Raw genomic sequence first — 15,924 nt, forward strand, 5'->3', positions numbered from 1 at the left:
ATGTTAACGTGATTTTAATGTATCAAAATCAAATAATGTGAAGAGCGTGCACTGCAAATAATGTCATGTAAATCAATTCCATATTTACAGTTCAAGTTTGATATAGACTAGATGTTTAACCTTGAAACAGATCAAGATTCTTATTAGCCAGACAAACATGACTTGCTGGACTTTTTGTTTGCTTTTGACTAGTTAAGGTGACTACATGCATCAAGATCTCACAAATTTATTTGGTATTTGTTTACTTATCTGTTTATGTTTGTTGCGTATTTAATATCGAAAGATGACTATTTAAACACACTTAACGGACGAAAAGGAATTAAGAGGTAGCATTTCTATAAGCTGCATGGCGGGGTTGACCTTAGATGACCCGCACAACCTATCCCGCCACAGCCAGCTGCGTTTCCACAGTTACATTTCTGTGTGGTGAGCTTTTGAACAAATATAGTACATCTAAACTCTTGCAAAATATCAAACAAACAGATGGAAAATTTCAAAATAAGAAAAAGACTACCATGATACTTAATAATTAAACACTATTGGAACTAATTTGGGATAATTTGATGGTGAAGTAATGTCGATTCAATCTACAAATGTTACCTCGTCTGCTTTTCTTTTTATATTACACACTTGTTTTTATGAGTAATTTTCCATATTGCAACATTCAGCTATATGGCATCTAACACTTTTGAGAAATTTGCAAAATATGAAAATCCAATTATCCCAAATTAGTTCCAATCATGTTGTTATCAAAACTGCAGATATCAACGAAGTCTTACGTGTTACGCTCTGTTAAATTACATAGTAGTTTTTAGAATATAAGCCAGACGCTTAATTTTCGGTAAGATGAAAAATCTTGCAGTAACATAAAGTGAAGTTTAGTTTAATTTTCTTCAGTTCCTCCGTTCGTGTTGTACACTGCGCAACTATCCCGAATTACTTCTGAAAACAAAAGATGGACAAAGTCTAGCAGCTGAAAACGTCACTCATCACCATGGTGACCGATAGATACAGAACCAGGATGACTGAAGTAGAAATCCTCGTCGCTGGAATAGAAGGAAAAAAGAAATTTCTTTAAATCGCCACAAATACAAAGCAAACAAAGTGGATGGATGGTGATGGACGGTCATGTCATTCTTGAGTGTACGGATTTGTACACAAATATTACACTAAAGTCAAATTTGACATTGCCGGTGGAGAAAGAGCAAATCAAACTGGTAGATTCATACCAAGGAAAATGCCCGGATGTAAATCTATGTGCCATTGAGCAACTACATGATCTCCTGGGTACACTACAATTCCCTTTGCACCCTGACCCCCTGGTACTCTATGACGTCATCGGACATTTCTGTCCGAGCCGGGATCAAAGGGTTAACCTTGTAAGTAGACGTTTTCGTATTTTGGTCGATTCCATGTTTCTCCTCCTGTTAGGATTAGTCATAGATCTAATGTATCACCAAGCCTTGGTGCAGGTGCGTGACAACTCATTATTGTCATATTCTTTGCGTGGTAGGGTACAGTGAGTAGAAAGGATGAAGAGAAAAGCAGTGGTCCCGTCTTAGTTTTTGAGATAGATCTTGTAGAAAAATGCTATACCCTTCCATTTTCTGCTGTCCAAACTACTTTACGACAAATTTCAAAAATATGCAAGGAATAGACGAAGACTTAAGCATTGATCCTGGAGAGTAGACTTGTAACAAGTATGTTTATCTCCCCAATACGTACCTGCTGAGACTCGGGAGTCACAGCCCTTTTCGTATTCCTCGAGACATGCGGCGTACTTGATGACGTGAGCGATGTAATTTTGTTCGTGGATGTTTTGAAATAAATGAGAGTAAGGCCCGTCAGCGTGGAGTGAAATGTCCTCACCGGCATGTGTTTCATAATCGAGAGGAATAAGTGCTTCTTGTCGGTAGTCTGGGGCTTCTGCGCAATGGAAAAAAATAAATCGTAGATTTTAATAAAATTATTACGTGCACTCCGACATCTTGGAAACAATTTGCCATATATATATATATATATATATATATATATATATATATATATATATATATATATATATATATATATATATATATATATATATGTATATCTCGAAGTAAACATGTCTAAACATGTCTTCGTGGGAACTTACGGTACTCGATGCTGAAGCAGAGCGTTATATATATATATATATATATATATATATATATATATATATATATATATATATATAATGTATTCTTAATATGCCTAAGTATCACTACAAAAGGTAGGCTTTTGACAAGAACTCCGCATATTTCTGTAAAATCTTCGACAGTTAAAAATTTACCTCTGACAGTTTATTTACGTCGCCGGTTCTACCAGGAAACTTGACAGGAAGGATGTTTTTCTTTCACAGAGGGATGGGTCAAGGCACGTTCATAGTATCAACGACGCCTTACCTGTATCAACGCCTGTGACATTTGGTCGGGTACCGTTGTTTCTAAAGGATTCTCCGACCACCTTTCCGCTTGGTCCGTTAGCGTAACTGATGGTCGTGTAAGGCAGGCCGTCTAATGCTACGTCACCGGTTTTCCCTGGCAAGACGAAAGAGCCATTTACATTAGGGACAAAAACTTTTAAGTACTGAATGTCTGTATGTCCTTATAAACCTATCATAACTTCATCGAATCCTTGTTGTACATTCTAATAAATCATTAATACGCGACTAATAAATATGATGTGTTTGGCAATTGAAATAATTACTTTGGTATGCGATTCTCAATACTCAATAATTCATATCCACCTTGACATGGATTAAAAGCACAGAGGATAAACATAAATGTAAAACAATATTCTGCGATTGCTGTTTTCGAGAAAAGCTGATTTTATACCTAGAATAGAATTTCCTCTCTTTGGGTAACCGTTGATCGTGTTCACGTGACTATGATCAGCTGTTACGATCACCAACGTATCTTCCGTGTCTGTCATTTCCAAAGCTTTCTTTACAGCGTCATCAAAGGCTAGAGTGTCGACGAGGGCTTTATAAGCGAGTGTTTCATGGTGGGCATGGTCAATTCTTCCTCCTTTAGATCAATGGAAGACAAACATGGTTGCTAAGCGTTATTGGGATATGTCATAATGATGTATGGATCCGCCGACGGGAGTTGCGAGAACGGTAGGTTACATGAATGCATTATCCGTCATACACGTATGAGAGATATACGGACAGACAGGTGTACGGGAAAACACAGAAAGAGACAAAGACGATTCATAGACACTTTTTCTTGTGGGTCCATGGACGAATATGAGAGAGAGAGAGAGAGAGAGAGAGAGAGAGAGAGAGAGAGAGAGAGAGAGAGAGAGAGAGAGAGAGAGAGAGAGAGAGAGAGAGGCAGAGAGAGACAGACAGAGACAGACAGACAGACAGACAGACGACAGACAGACAGAGAGGGGAGGAGAGACAGAGACAGAGGATGGACTTTCTAAATGGTGACTCACCTTCAACGAAGAGGAAGAATCCTTTATCGTTTTTACTCAGCATCTGTATGGCTTTTTCGACCATCTTTGCAAGGCTAGGTTCTCCAGCTACGTCGTTGGCCCTGTCAGCTTCATATTGCATGTGACCATATTCAAAAAGACCTGTTGAATGAGAAACGAAATATAAATAGTTTCAATTTTACGTTTATGTTTAGCTTTACCTGTTAGGAATAAGTAAATATTTTCAATACTTTCCTGAATATACAAAATTTGGTGTATGTTGATTCTTTGCGTTGTTCATGACGATCAAGATATGGCTGTCACATTTGTTGACGTCGACAAAACTAACCATAACTCGATGGTCCTAATTGAGCTATAAGCTTAAGCTTTGTGTCGTTTCCATGGAAATCAGTGGTGACTAACTACGCCTACCAAAGAGATAATCAGTGCTTTCAGGGTCTACGGCGTCAAAATCGTCTTTCTTCCATACGTATTCCGCTTTTAATCCATCAAATGGGTTCTCTCTCCATTCGCTGATGAGGTCTCGTCCATCTGTGCGGCGCCCTTTCAAGGAACTGTGCTCAGGATCCTCAGTGAGTGTTTGTCATGAACTCTCGTCTACCGCCACCTAATACCACCTGGAGAGAGAGAGAGAGAGAGAGAGAGAGAGAGAGAGAGAGAGAGAGAGAGAGAGAGAGATTAGTTGCACCATGATTTAAGCACTCTTGTGAAATCGGTAGAAAGAAGTTTTTGGCCATGCTTGTACTACGTGACAGTGTATAATAACACCAACCTTGAAATCTGTAGCTCTATCAATTAACTGAGCGGCTATATCGACACAGTCTCCATCTGCGGAACTTTCCCAATTCCTGTCGGCACTATGGGCGTACACAGCGGCTGGTGATGCGTGTGTGATCCTGGTCGTGGTTACTATGCCAGCAACTTTTCCTAGAAAGTGATTAATTAGAGTAACTTTTACATCTAATATTTTGGTAAGATTGTGATCACTCTCGTAAATTGACAAAGCATTCGACGTAAATGGCCGACTTAATATTCTCATCACACAAGAGTAACGCCACACAGTGTACGTCATAATCCTTTTCTGACCGCATGGAAAGCAAAACTCGCGACATTTGCTTGAAACTGGGACAGTCGCTAAGCACAATCTCTTTGAGAAAACAGCTTGAGGTGTCACAAAAAGATTTTTGCATGACATCCTGAAGTGGCAAGGAGGTAATCTAGTAAGCAAAAATTGATGTTTCAAAGATCGGCTTTTCCTACTGTGGATTTGTCATCTAAAGTGTACCACGTATCTGCACATATGCTTAGCGAAGATGCACTAGCAATATCGATCTCGCTGGGGATAGATACCTTGACGGAGAGCCATGTCAAACACGGATTCGATTTCTGCTGTCTTGGCAGAGTTGCAGTCGGCTCTATTCGCCGAATCGTCCAAACCAATCACTCCCCTCTTTGTTTTGATCCCACTAAGTACAGCGGTGGCCGTACCGGCGGAGTCGGGAACCTGGTAGTCAGTATTGTAGGGCTACAAATGTAATTGGTTATAAGTCACACAAATATAAACGTGTGAAGAATTGTAAACACGAGGCGAAAGGTGGTATAATGACATAAGACATTTAAGGTATACAGTCACATGTAATCTAAATATGCCCATATATGGTCAAAGGGGCGTTCCTTGGTATTCAAAATGCCCATATGAGGGCGCTGTTTTCAAAAAGCGCCCACCCGCTTAAAATCTGCGATTGGTCAGATTTTCTCTTTCCATGGTAACTGTGGCAAAATTGGAACAGGTTACAGTATACCCTTAACAAAAAATCACAGAGGCTGTTATTATATTAAAGAGTATAGGACGCAAGTAACATGTAATTTTCGCCTACTATATAGTAGAACGTTTTGTTGTCAACACACATGGGGGTTTTCAATTAATCATAACTTTAGAAATCACAGGAGCGGTACAGTTATTTTAGGGATAGGTAGCCGCAATTTTTTACATATCAGAAATTCTTTGCGGATCGCAACGATATAAAACCTTCATTTACAGAAGACAAGCAAAAAACACCAAGGTTTGTTGAGTGCAAACTTCATCCCTTGTCTATTCTATCACAGAGGACAACAATACTAGTCAACTATCAAACAGGATTTTGTGCCGGCATTGACAACACAAACCTTTATAAGACAGGCTCGTGGCATTTTCTCGAAAGTTAGTGAGTTCTCTTCACCGGTCCCACCGTCCAGTTGACCTTTATAGATCCTTGCCGATACAATAGTAGGAATTCCCATGCCATCTCCAAGAAACACTATCACATTTTTTGCCACGTTGGTATTTAGTTTTGCGAGCTCCAGCGCCCTCTTGAGATCCTCTCTTGCCCATCGGTTCCAATCCTCGGCGGCTGAAAAGTGAAAAATAGTATGAATGCCATTGACTTTGTAGACCTTGTAACAAGGGACAGAAGCCGCAACAGTTGATATTGTTTTTTCAATATTGCTTTCAAATTCTCCCTACAGCATTCTGAAACACACACAATTCAACTTGTCAAGAAGGGCTGTATACGTATATACTATTGATGATTGAATTAGCGCCTAGACTGAAAGTTATTCGCCAATTATACAAATGCACAGTACACCCACACAGGCTGTGTTGGCAGGCTGAATACTAGACTGTTCAAAGTGTTCATATAGGGAGCAATACAAGAACCTAGTTTATATCGTACCCAACAAAATGCTGCTAAAATAATCAACTACTGCCTTTATATATGGCAATGGAATGATAAATAATTATAATAATAATAATAACAAGGCAGTATTGCTGAAGGCAATGAGTACTTGGGCCGTGATATAGTAATTTTGAGGACAATATATACTACTATTCAAATATGGTCTTGAATTTCCTCCTGTCAATTAGGCATTTGATTAACTGGTTATTAAATGAAGCAATGGCATGACAACGGCAAAATATGTCTAGCAACTTTTGTGGAGTTTGAGGCAGGGGTTCTTTATTTATAGTGGAAATTGCTTAAACTCCTTAAGTATTCAAATTACAGCAAATTTCTTTTGTTCTCGATGGTAGATGTCTATATTTAGATGGGCATATTTAGATTTCTACCCTATAGTTATCCCTACATACCAAAAATCGGACATCCAGCTCTATTGGCTTGCTCAGAATTAGATATGCGCATAATTAATGAGTACAATATGTGGTGTCATAAGGTGTCCCATCATACCAAATATGAAGGGTGTAGCACTTGTGGTTACTGAGTTGTGGACAAATATATATATTTGAGGTCAAAGGTCATTGAGGTCACTTGACATTTTGTCAAAATAAGTGTATTGCTAAGTTATTCATATATACCAAAAATCAGACCTCTAGCTCTATTGGCTCGCTCAAAATTAATTATGCGCATAATTAATGAGGTACAATATGTGGTGTCATAAGGTGTCTTATCATACCAAATATGAAGGATGTAGCACTTGTGGTTACTGAGTTGTGGACAAATATATATATTTGAGGTCAAAGGTCATTGAGGTCACGTGACGTTTTGTCATAATAATTGTATTGCTAAGTTATTCCTATATACCAAAAATCAGACCTCTAGCTCTATTGGCTCGCTCAAAATAAGATATGCGCATAATTAATGAGGTACAATATATGGTGTCATAAGGTGTCCTATCATACCAAATATGAAGGGTGTAGCACTTGTGGTTACAAAGTTGTGGACAAATATGTATATTTGAGGTCAAAGGTCATTGAGGTCACGTGACGTTTTGTCAAACAAAATATATTGTTAACTTTTCCCTATATACCAAAAATCAGACCTCTAGCTCTATTGGCTCGCTCAAAATTAGATATGCGCATAATTAATGGGGTACAATATGTGGCGTCATAAGGCGTCCCATCATACCAAATATGAAAGGTTTAGCACTTGTGGTTACTGAGATATGGACAATAATGTATATTGAGGTCAAAGGTCACCAAGGTCACATGATATTTTGTCAAAATGTCTGAGATATCTGCGTGAACCGATGGACTCACTGATGGACTCACGGACGGATATGACCCAATCTATAAGCCCCCTGGACTTTATCCGTGGGGGACAAAAAACTGTGTCACTGCATCCTTTAGGCAATATGAATACGATGAGAAACTAAATTTTTATTTTTCTTGGCCTTATACATGGGAGTCTATGGAGAACTGCCTTATACATGGGAGTCTATGGAGGTGTAAACTAAAAAGTCCTCTAACACGGCCAAATTCGATCGCATTGTGAAACAAATCGACGTGCATCTGTATGGGGTTGGGTACTATTTTTGTGCAAAGTTTGAAAGAAATTGACCAGGGCATGTCTGAGATATCTCCGTGAACGGACGGACGGACAGACTGACATGACCAAACCTATAACTCCCCCAGGACTTCGTCCGTGGGCACTAAAAACAACGCAACAGTTATTACAGCTACACCGGCGGTAGGTTCATATCCAGAGCCCCGTACGGTCTGCCGCCGTCGCTTGAAAACAATCTCATAAACCTGGCCATATGGGCAACTGTGTATGGGCAGCTGGATGCTTGACTTCCCGGAGAAGGCGTCGAGCTGTCACGTTCAAGCTCAGGATTATTTGTCGATCAAATTTCAGTAAATTTACCTTACCTAGATGAAATTTTGTCTATAGGCTGAAATTTCGCCGAAGTTTGACAAAATTGCATCGATTTTTCAGGTTCATATCCGACATTTTTGAGTTTTGAGTGCAGACAGAAATAAGTTTTGAGGCAACATAGCTGCGACCCCATGTTGACCCCTAGCCCTGCGTACGATGCTATGTGCTACAGCTAACACACAGCATCGTACGCAGGGCTAGCGAGAGAGTTGCCGACATCGACGGTTATTTACGAGAAGTGAATAAAAGACTGTCATTTTTGGAAGCGATCGAATAGCTGAGGTAGGCTGGGATACGACTTGGGCCCAAGAACGCTGAATTTCGGCAGTAATTTGGCTTTTTACGTCAAGTCCGAAAATGGATTTGAAGTCACCGATCGCGACCCTACGTACGGGTCTTTGCAGGGCTGTGGTGAGCGGGTCGATTAGCTGTAGCGGAACACACAGCATCGTACGCAGGGCTAGTTGACCCCAAGTGAAAATGTGTTCGCGATCAAATCTTCCTATATATTTTTCAGAATTTTCCACAAAATCATTGATTCTTAAATCTTTTGTAAAATATAAAATACTAAAATAAAAATGCGATGTGCCATGTCTCCAGATTTCTAAAACATCGTTCGTTGACCGTTCGACGGAATACTCATTTCGCAAACTTGTGACGCAGTTGAAATTCAATACTGACCGCCAAATAATCTTAATGAGACGAGATCATTCTAGACATCCTCCAAATTATCCAACCATTCGCGTTAGAGTTCAGCTCGCTTAGAGTATCATAACATTCTTCGGCCTTCGTTCAGATCGACCCTAATCTCTCCCATTTAGGAAATAAATACACAAGCTACCTTGACAAAACTTCGTGCACCATCCAGGACCAAACGCACTACAAATCTGTCTTGACGTCATCATCTCCTTACATGGTAATCGGCATACCGTATTTTTTAGCAAAGGAGACACAGAATACGTCGGAGTATTCAGTTTCAAAACGTATTACATTGTGTGATGTTGTCAAAAAAGTAATGTTACTGCAGTGGTATAAATTACAAAACGCAAAAGTTCAAATCAGTTTATTTTGGACTGGCTTTACCCAATATTTCACATTGTTTCTTATGCCAGATTTGACCACGTGCTTACTGGCGACCCCTTTACATGCAAATTTTGTGTCAAATGGTGTGTTCTCCTGGAAAAACAAACGTACGATTTCTATATGAAGGAGGCGAAATTTGCCCTCAAAACTCAAAACCACCCCATTATATGGGGTGTACCTAGCTATTTTGAACGAGCTTCTCGAATCTGCAGCTCTATTTCGAAATGATGGTCTGGTTTTCTCAGCTCAAGGATAAGTGTTCTCCATCGCTGTGGGCATTACTATTCTCAACTAGGGGTACAGTTTCCAGTCGTAATGTTTTTCATTGTGTCCGGGATATAAAACCTTTCCTTTTCAAACTTTTACTTTGATTAACTCTAGTCCACATCTTATCAGCGATTAAACATGTTTCAAGTTTAAATGTTAAATTCTGGTCTCGAGCCCTCTTGTTCGACCAAACTGAAATTACCCCTCCCACTTTGGCTCGTCCAGTGGGTGTAGCAAGGGTCGTGCCATCGCCTAGGAAACGGAGGGTGCATTAATTGTTGCATTTCGATGCACATTTTGATTATATTCAGAAGATTTTGCGGCAAAAACTCAGATAGAGAAGCATTAATATTCACATCTCACTTATTCAAGACTGGCTGAGAGCAGCACTTCCATTCAGTTAACATCATAACGCCATTTATTATGCCAAGAAAGATGAAGCCAAGACATTTTGCCCTCCCCGGTCTCAGCCAGAAATGGTTATACCTTACAGAGTTTTTTCCCACGGAATGAAAACAAATGTACTTGGGCTGAGGCCCAAGTACAACCAGAAATGGTTATACCTTACAGAGTTTTTTTCCCACGGAATGAAAACAAATGTACTTGGACTGAGGCCCAAGTACAATAAAATGATAAAAATACTAATGATAGAATAGTCACTTATAAATTATCTCATCATATAAGTGATTGAAATGAAAAAAAATTGTAAGCGACTTTGTATCAAATAAAGATCAGTGTGCTTCCACACAACAAGATCCATAGACTTGGTTCAAGTCTGTGATTTGTGAATGTTTGAGTGGAGTGAACGCAATGATTTGTATTATTTTGCTTTCATGTGAAACGCGCGCGTGAGTGGACGCGATGAGAAGGGTGAACGCGATGAGTGGAGTGAACGCTATACAGCGGAGTTTCACCCGGAATCACAAAATGTCGAGTGCGATCACTCCCACAAAAGTCAGCACGACCTCTGTTCTATCACCGAAAACGCGTGAAAATATGTGTTGTTTGTGGGGCCCATGTTACAAAATGCGAAAATCGTGGCCGGTTATTCAAGGATGGAAAAAGACACCGTCCTTACAGTTGGAGCCTGTTCTCTTACGTGCCCGAAGCGATGGAAATCAAAACAATGTGGAGCGACTTCGTATGTCAGTGATTTTCCGCTGCCGGTTGGTGTGCAGACGAACACATCTTTTCCCTCAATGTAACTCTCAACAAGCTTTCTTTGGTAATCTCGCATGATTAGCGGTGGTCGACCGATCAGTTGTAAAACGCGGTGGATGTACGAACTTGATGCTATATTCGCCCAGATATAAAACGTACTCGACGTCTAGCTTTGCACGGAGATGACAACAAACTTTTTAATGCATGCAGAGGTTTATTAGCAAGCATTCTTCTTATTGGCCAGAATAACGGCGGGGGCTGTCAATCATTTTGTATTTGCTCTACGTCACTGTGTACACAGTCCGTCTCACCGCCTGTACTTTGCAAGAAGTCCAAGTCGGTGAATCCGGCAGAAACTAACTCACTACTGCGCAGACTCAAACGTGACGCATTCAATCGCCGGGGAAAACCTGGCGTGAGCTGCCAAATTCCGGATAGGTTTGTACGAAATAGGAGAGACACAAGAGAAACTATTATAAATGATTTTATTTTTTTAAAATTCACCGACTTGAACCAAGTCTACAAGATCCATAGAGGTCTGTGGCCCTCACCTGTCCATTTAACTATTATAAAAGTAGACGACAAGCAAAATTTTAAGACAACTTTCAGGTATTGAAAGTTGTGTATGAACTATAATTTACTATATAATGGCAGGTAGGGGATTTGAACATTTTGATCATATAGAGGGGTGGGATTTGAAATGTTTCTGGGGTATTAAAAGGGATTGAGATTTCAATCGCGATTCCTCCGGCAACCCCTCCACTCAGCCACCCACCCAGTATTTGTGAATTCAGACTTAGAGGTGTAATAACGTAGATTGTACGTGCTGTATCGTCTGAAATATAAACCGGGACAATACTTATAAGAGTATATAATATCAATGGACGAAACAGGCAGTGATTTAAACTCGTGTCTAGGTAGCTGTCTATAAACCCGTGTCAAGTTATGCACTATTGAATACGCAATAACATTTAAATGCACTTTTAAGCCATGTGTTTCGTCACCAACTTAAATGAAAAGACAAACTGTCTCTTTCCCTCTTTCGCTGTCTCTGTATGTATGTCTGTCTGTCTGTCTCTGTCTCTCTGCCTCTCTCTGTCTGTCTGTCTGTCTCTCTGTCTGTCCCGCTGTCTCTCTCTGTCCCCGTCTCTCTGTCTTTGTCTGTCTGTCTGCAGTCTGTCTGTCTGTCTGTCTGTCTGTCTGTCTGTCTGTCTGTCTCTCTCTCTCTCTCTCTCTCTCTCTCTCTCTCTCTCTCTCTCTCTCTCTATCTCTCTCTATCTCACATACAAAAATAAAGAAGTATATTAGATATTTCGGTATCCTTCTTAAACTTGTCAAACTTCGTAAAAAATCATGCGATGAACCCCGTGTCGGGACAGAATGGACCATGACAGCGGTTACACACGCTCATTGGTACCTTCCATAAGTGTGCACGTACTTGCCCTGGTGAATGTAAACCTTACCTCATCGCACAGTTATGTCATGCCTTAGCTATCTGTGTTGCTGCTTGATTATGAATCTGTTTTATACGAAAACATCAAAATCGGGCGACTTTTGTACCCCTTATCTATTGCACGTTGACAACATTAACTAAATATGCGATAGACTTGTGAAAATCTGGATGGCTCGTTCAGCGAAAAGAAATTACAAATATGTCACGAACTTTTGTTTTGCTCTGCAAGTTTCTCAGAGTTGATATAGTCTGCCGTGGTACATATACCTGCACACTGTCAGAAACAGCATTCTTTCGCTAGTACAGTTATCTGAGATTCTATTTGTGATACTGCAGAGGTTCCAAGATGCTCAGTGGGAAATTCCAGAGGCAATTTGTTTATCTTTCAAGTCTACAATAAACAACCAGAAGCGCACAGTATACACATATAATACATCTTTAGAAGATCATTGGGAGAGCATTGTGTTTCGGGCAATCGATTGGAGATAATTTCGGAAAGGCACTCTTCAACAACGGTCTAAAATTAGCTTGAAACATTAAAACTCGATTTTTTTACTCTAAGCTAATCCTAGCTTCTGAAAGCTTGTCTGTTAAGGTAGAATGCGTCTAGGGGACAAGTATGCCGACTCTTTACAATGATTTTTTGATTTACGAAGGAAATAAAATGTTCCTTTCCCAGAATAATTAACATAAGGTCGGTGGTTATTTTGAATTCTAGACATCAGTAAATTTAAGGTAACTTGTTTACATCGTACGAAATTTTGCGCGATACTCCTCGATTTGTATTCTTGATTTTGAAAGAGAATGGTTAATATTTTCCTTTAAAGTTAAGGAAAGTATACAAACCAGTCTGGTCAATAATGAAAGCGTGTACAAAACTGAACAGCGGCTAGAAAGTACAGTTCACATATTTCACAATAGACGCACGCAGAATACGACTTCCAGTGTTGATCAGCTGTGATGTTACTTTCGAATGGCCGTCCTGTATACTAAATCGCAGACCGGAGTGCTCCTATCACGGAGGTATGCCCGCATTCCTCAAAGACTTTCAAAACTCTCAAATAAAGACTCGTACACCTTTACAGTAGTTGATCACATATTCAAGGAACATCAAATACTATATTTTAATCAAAACACCAGGATCAACACAAGATTATTTTGCATATGCAAATTTCAGGAGGTATTCACAAAGATACCGGTTGTGCTTCAGAGCAGGCTTTTACAAGGAACTTAATTAACTAATTGCGATATTACGTAATGAATGAACATGACAATAAAATCACCAATTGTTATATTTCAATTATGTTTAAAGTCAATTTCAAGAGCTTCATTGATATTAATGATGGGAAGAACAATTCGAAATTTAACCTTCATTATTGTGTAAATGACGCCACATGTACACCTTTAAGCAATTGTTTAAAACACCACTTTTATAATCCTACACCCTCTCAACTCCTCGTCTCGTTCGTTCTATATCAAGAGCCTGACTTAGAAACTAAAATGTTGATCTTTGGCGACTGCATCCTCTACGACATGAATTTTAGTCTATGTAGTTGCAGTGGAATTCGGATGGTGACTCAGTCTTTGCAGGTGTCCACTGAGGAATATCTCCAGTACCTTGACGCATGGAGGTAGGAAGAGACCTCCATGCTTGACGCAAGGCCGAACCATGGATGTAAACATAGAACTAAGTATCCTCAAGACGAGAAAAAAAAACGCGATTAGAAGAAATGGAAAAATTGCAAGCTAACGGATAAAAATTCATTTTCTATAGACCGAGGGGCATTGGCAAGCTCACCTATACTGAGAACGGGTAACCAACCACAGTGACGACGACAAGAATTGAATATAACAAAATGATTATGGGAGTTCGACAATGTGACTAACAGATTTCAGTGCGTATTGATCAAGCTAGTGTAAGCGTACGAGTACTTTTGGGCGGGGCCCTTGTTTTATTAACTGAAAAGACCTAGCTATATAGAAACATCCGACCCGCTTTCCTTGCAGGGATGTGCCATGGTGACATGCAGGTCTAATGACGTGCTTATTGTTCATGATAACACTATTTATTGTACGGTATTAACAAGAGAGTCAGTCCAACTACAACTATTGAAGCCTTCGATGGAAAATGGGAGCGCACAATCATAGCATAAATTCGGTAGAAGAAAACAAGTGTGCTCGACCTGTGTTTCCGTCTTCAAGGAAGATTACTTTATTATTTATTATTATTATTACTATTTATTGTCATAAACGTCATTTAATCACCCAATCGTTTGGAAAATATCCTGCGTTTATAGGATTCAGTCAGTACTTTCAAGACTAGAGAGTTCGTAACACGGTGCTGATGAATGATATTTTACACGAGAGCTATTTGCGATTTGCTCACATTTTGCTTTTCTTACCTTGTGGAAGTCCTTTGCCGTAGAAAGAGGCAATCAGTAGCGACAGAAGAAGTCCTGAATGAAAGCACCGTGTCCCTGCCATGCTTCTACTGTTTGACAGGCAGAGTCCTTTGTTTATGACACCACCTGATTGATTTGGATTTCATTCACAGAGCCAAATTATCGGATGTGCCCCTGAACATGTGTATGACAGTATGCAAATATTTCGCACCTATTGGCACCCTTGATTAGAGTCTTCTTTAACAATGTGTCCTACCCCCCCCCCCCCCGTCCCGGGAAAACCACAAAATTACCTGGCATTTTCATGTAAACTTTTTACCTACAACATACACGAGATAAAATCCTCAAGCAGATTCTCTCTTCCTCGCATTCGCGGACAAAACAAATGAACAATTCGAACCTTAAATCTGTGAAACGTGAAACTCTGCTTCACGAACCGCTCGTTTTAGCTATACAGTGACCACAGCTATAGATCAAACACTGTTTCCATAAACAGGCAATGCTTCAGTCTGGTGTTGCAGTACGAATCTAAGAGTAGAATCTTGTATACTTTGTGCTTAAGGAAAGAATTCGTGCAAAAGGTAGCTCAAAAGAAAAATTTTGTTATATGTTGTATAAGAGAGAGAGAGAGAGAGAGAGAGAGAGAGAGAGAGAGAGAGAGAGAGAGAGAGAGAGAGAGAGAGAGAGAGAGAGAGAGAGAGATCCTTTATCAGTACAATAACTTAAAATCTTCTTCGAAAATAGCATGTCCGATTCAGTTTGAAAGTTTGTATAGGGTCATTCTCTGGGAAAGACATTGGTCTATTTTGTTCAAATTATAAACAATTAGATAGAGGTAAATTGAGCTTCTCTAATGATTTGCTCGCTATGGCCAATGACATGATATTTAAATTATTTGGAATTATACTTTGCAGAGTCTCATTTTAACTGTACAGAATTCTTCTTTGTTCAAGGTACATTAATAGACAAATCAAAGTGTGAATTGAACATTTTTTATTATGCAAAATAGATGTGTACATTTCACTCTGATTTTGTGAGCAATGCTGAAAAGCAGTTTGTTCCATGCTTCCTATGGTGGCCATGTTTTCGGCTGGGGACATCAACGATGATGATTTATAATGTCGTTTGTCATTGATTGTGTTGCTGGTGATTGACACGATCACTATAGACCCTGATCGCAAACTGACAAAAACTTAACGTAATTTTAGCAATTCCGCAATTCAAATTTGACCAGCGTTTCGCAGCTCGAACTTATTACGACAAACACTTATTCGTCCTTATTTTGTAGGTGTGAAGGGGCGATCATATTACATCGGATACAATAAGATGAACGAATATAAACGGTATCAACACTCAGCGTAAGAAAGCAAGTGAGGTATGAAAAAAAGTAAAATTCTGCAATAATCTTTTGTCACGTCACAGAGTCTGTGTTACGTACGCTGCCGTC

At 39.6% G+C, this 15,924-nt stretch overlaps 1 pseudogene; it reads right to left on the reverse strand.

Moving 5' to 3' along the window:
• Positions 1–901: 901 nt before the first annotated feature.
• LOC139121259 (alkaline phosphatase-like) lies at positions 902–14,636 on the reverse strand (annotated as a pseudogene).
• Between the last annotated feature and the right edge of the window lie 1,288 nt (positions 14,637–15,924).

The sequence above is a fragment of the Ptychodera flava genome, chromosome 21 (genome assembly GCF_041260155.1).
Source record: "Ptychodera flava strain L36383 chromosome 21, AS_Pfla_20210202, whole genome shotgun sequence".
In the NCBI taxonomy this organism is placed as follows: Eukaryota; Metazoa; Hemichordata; class Enteropneusta; family Ptychoderidae; genus Ptychodera; species Ptychodera flava.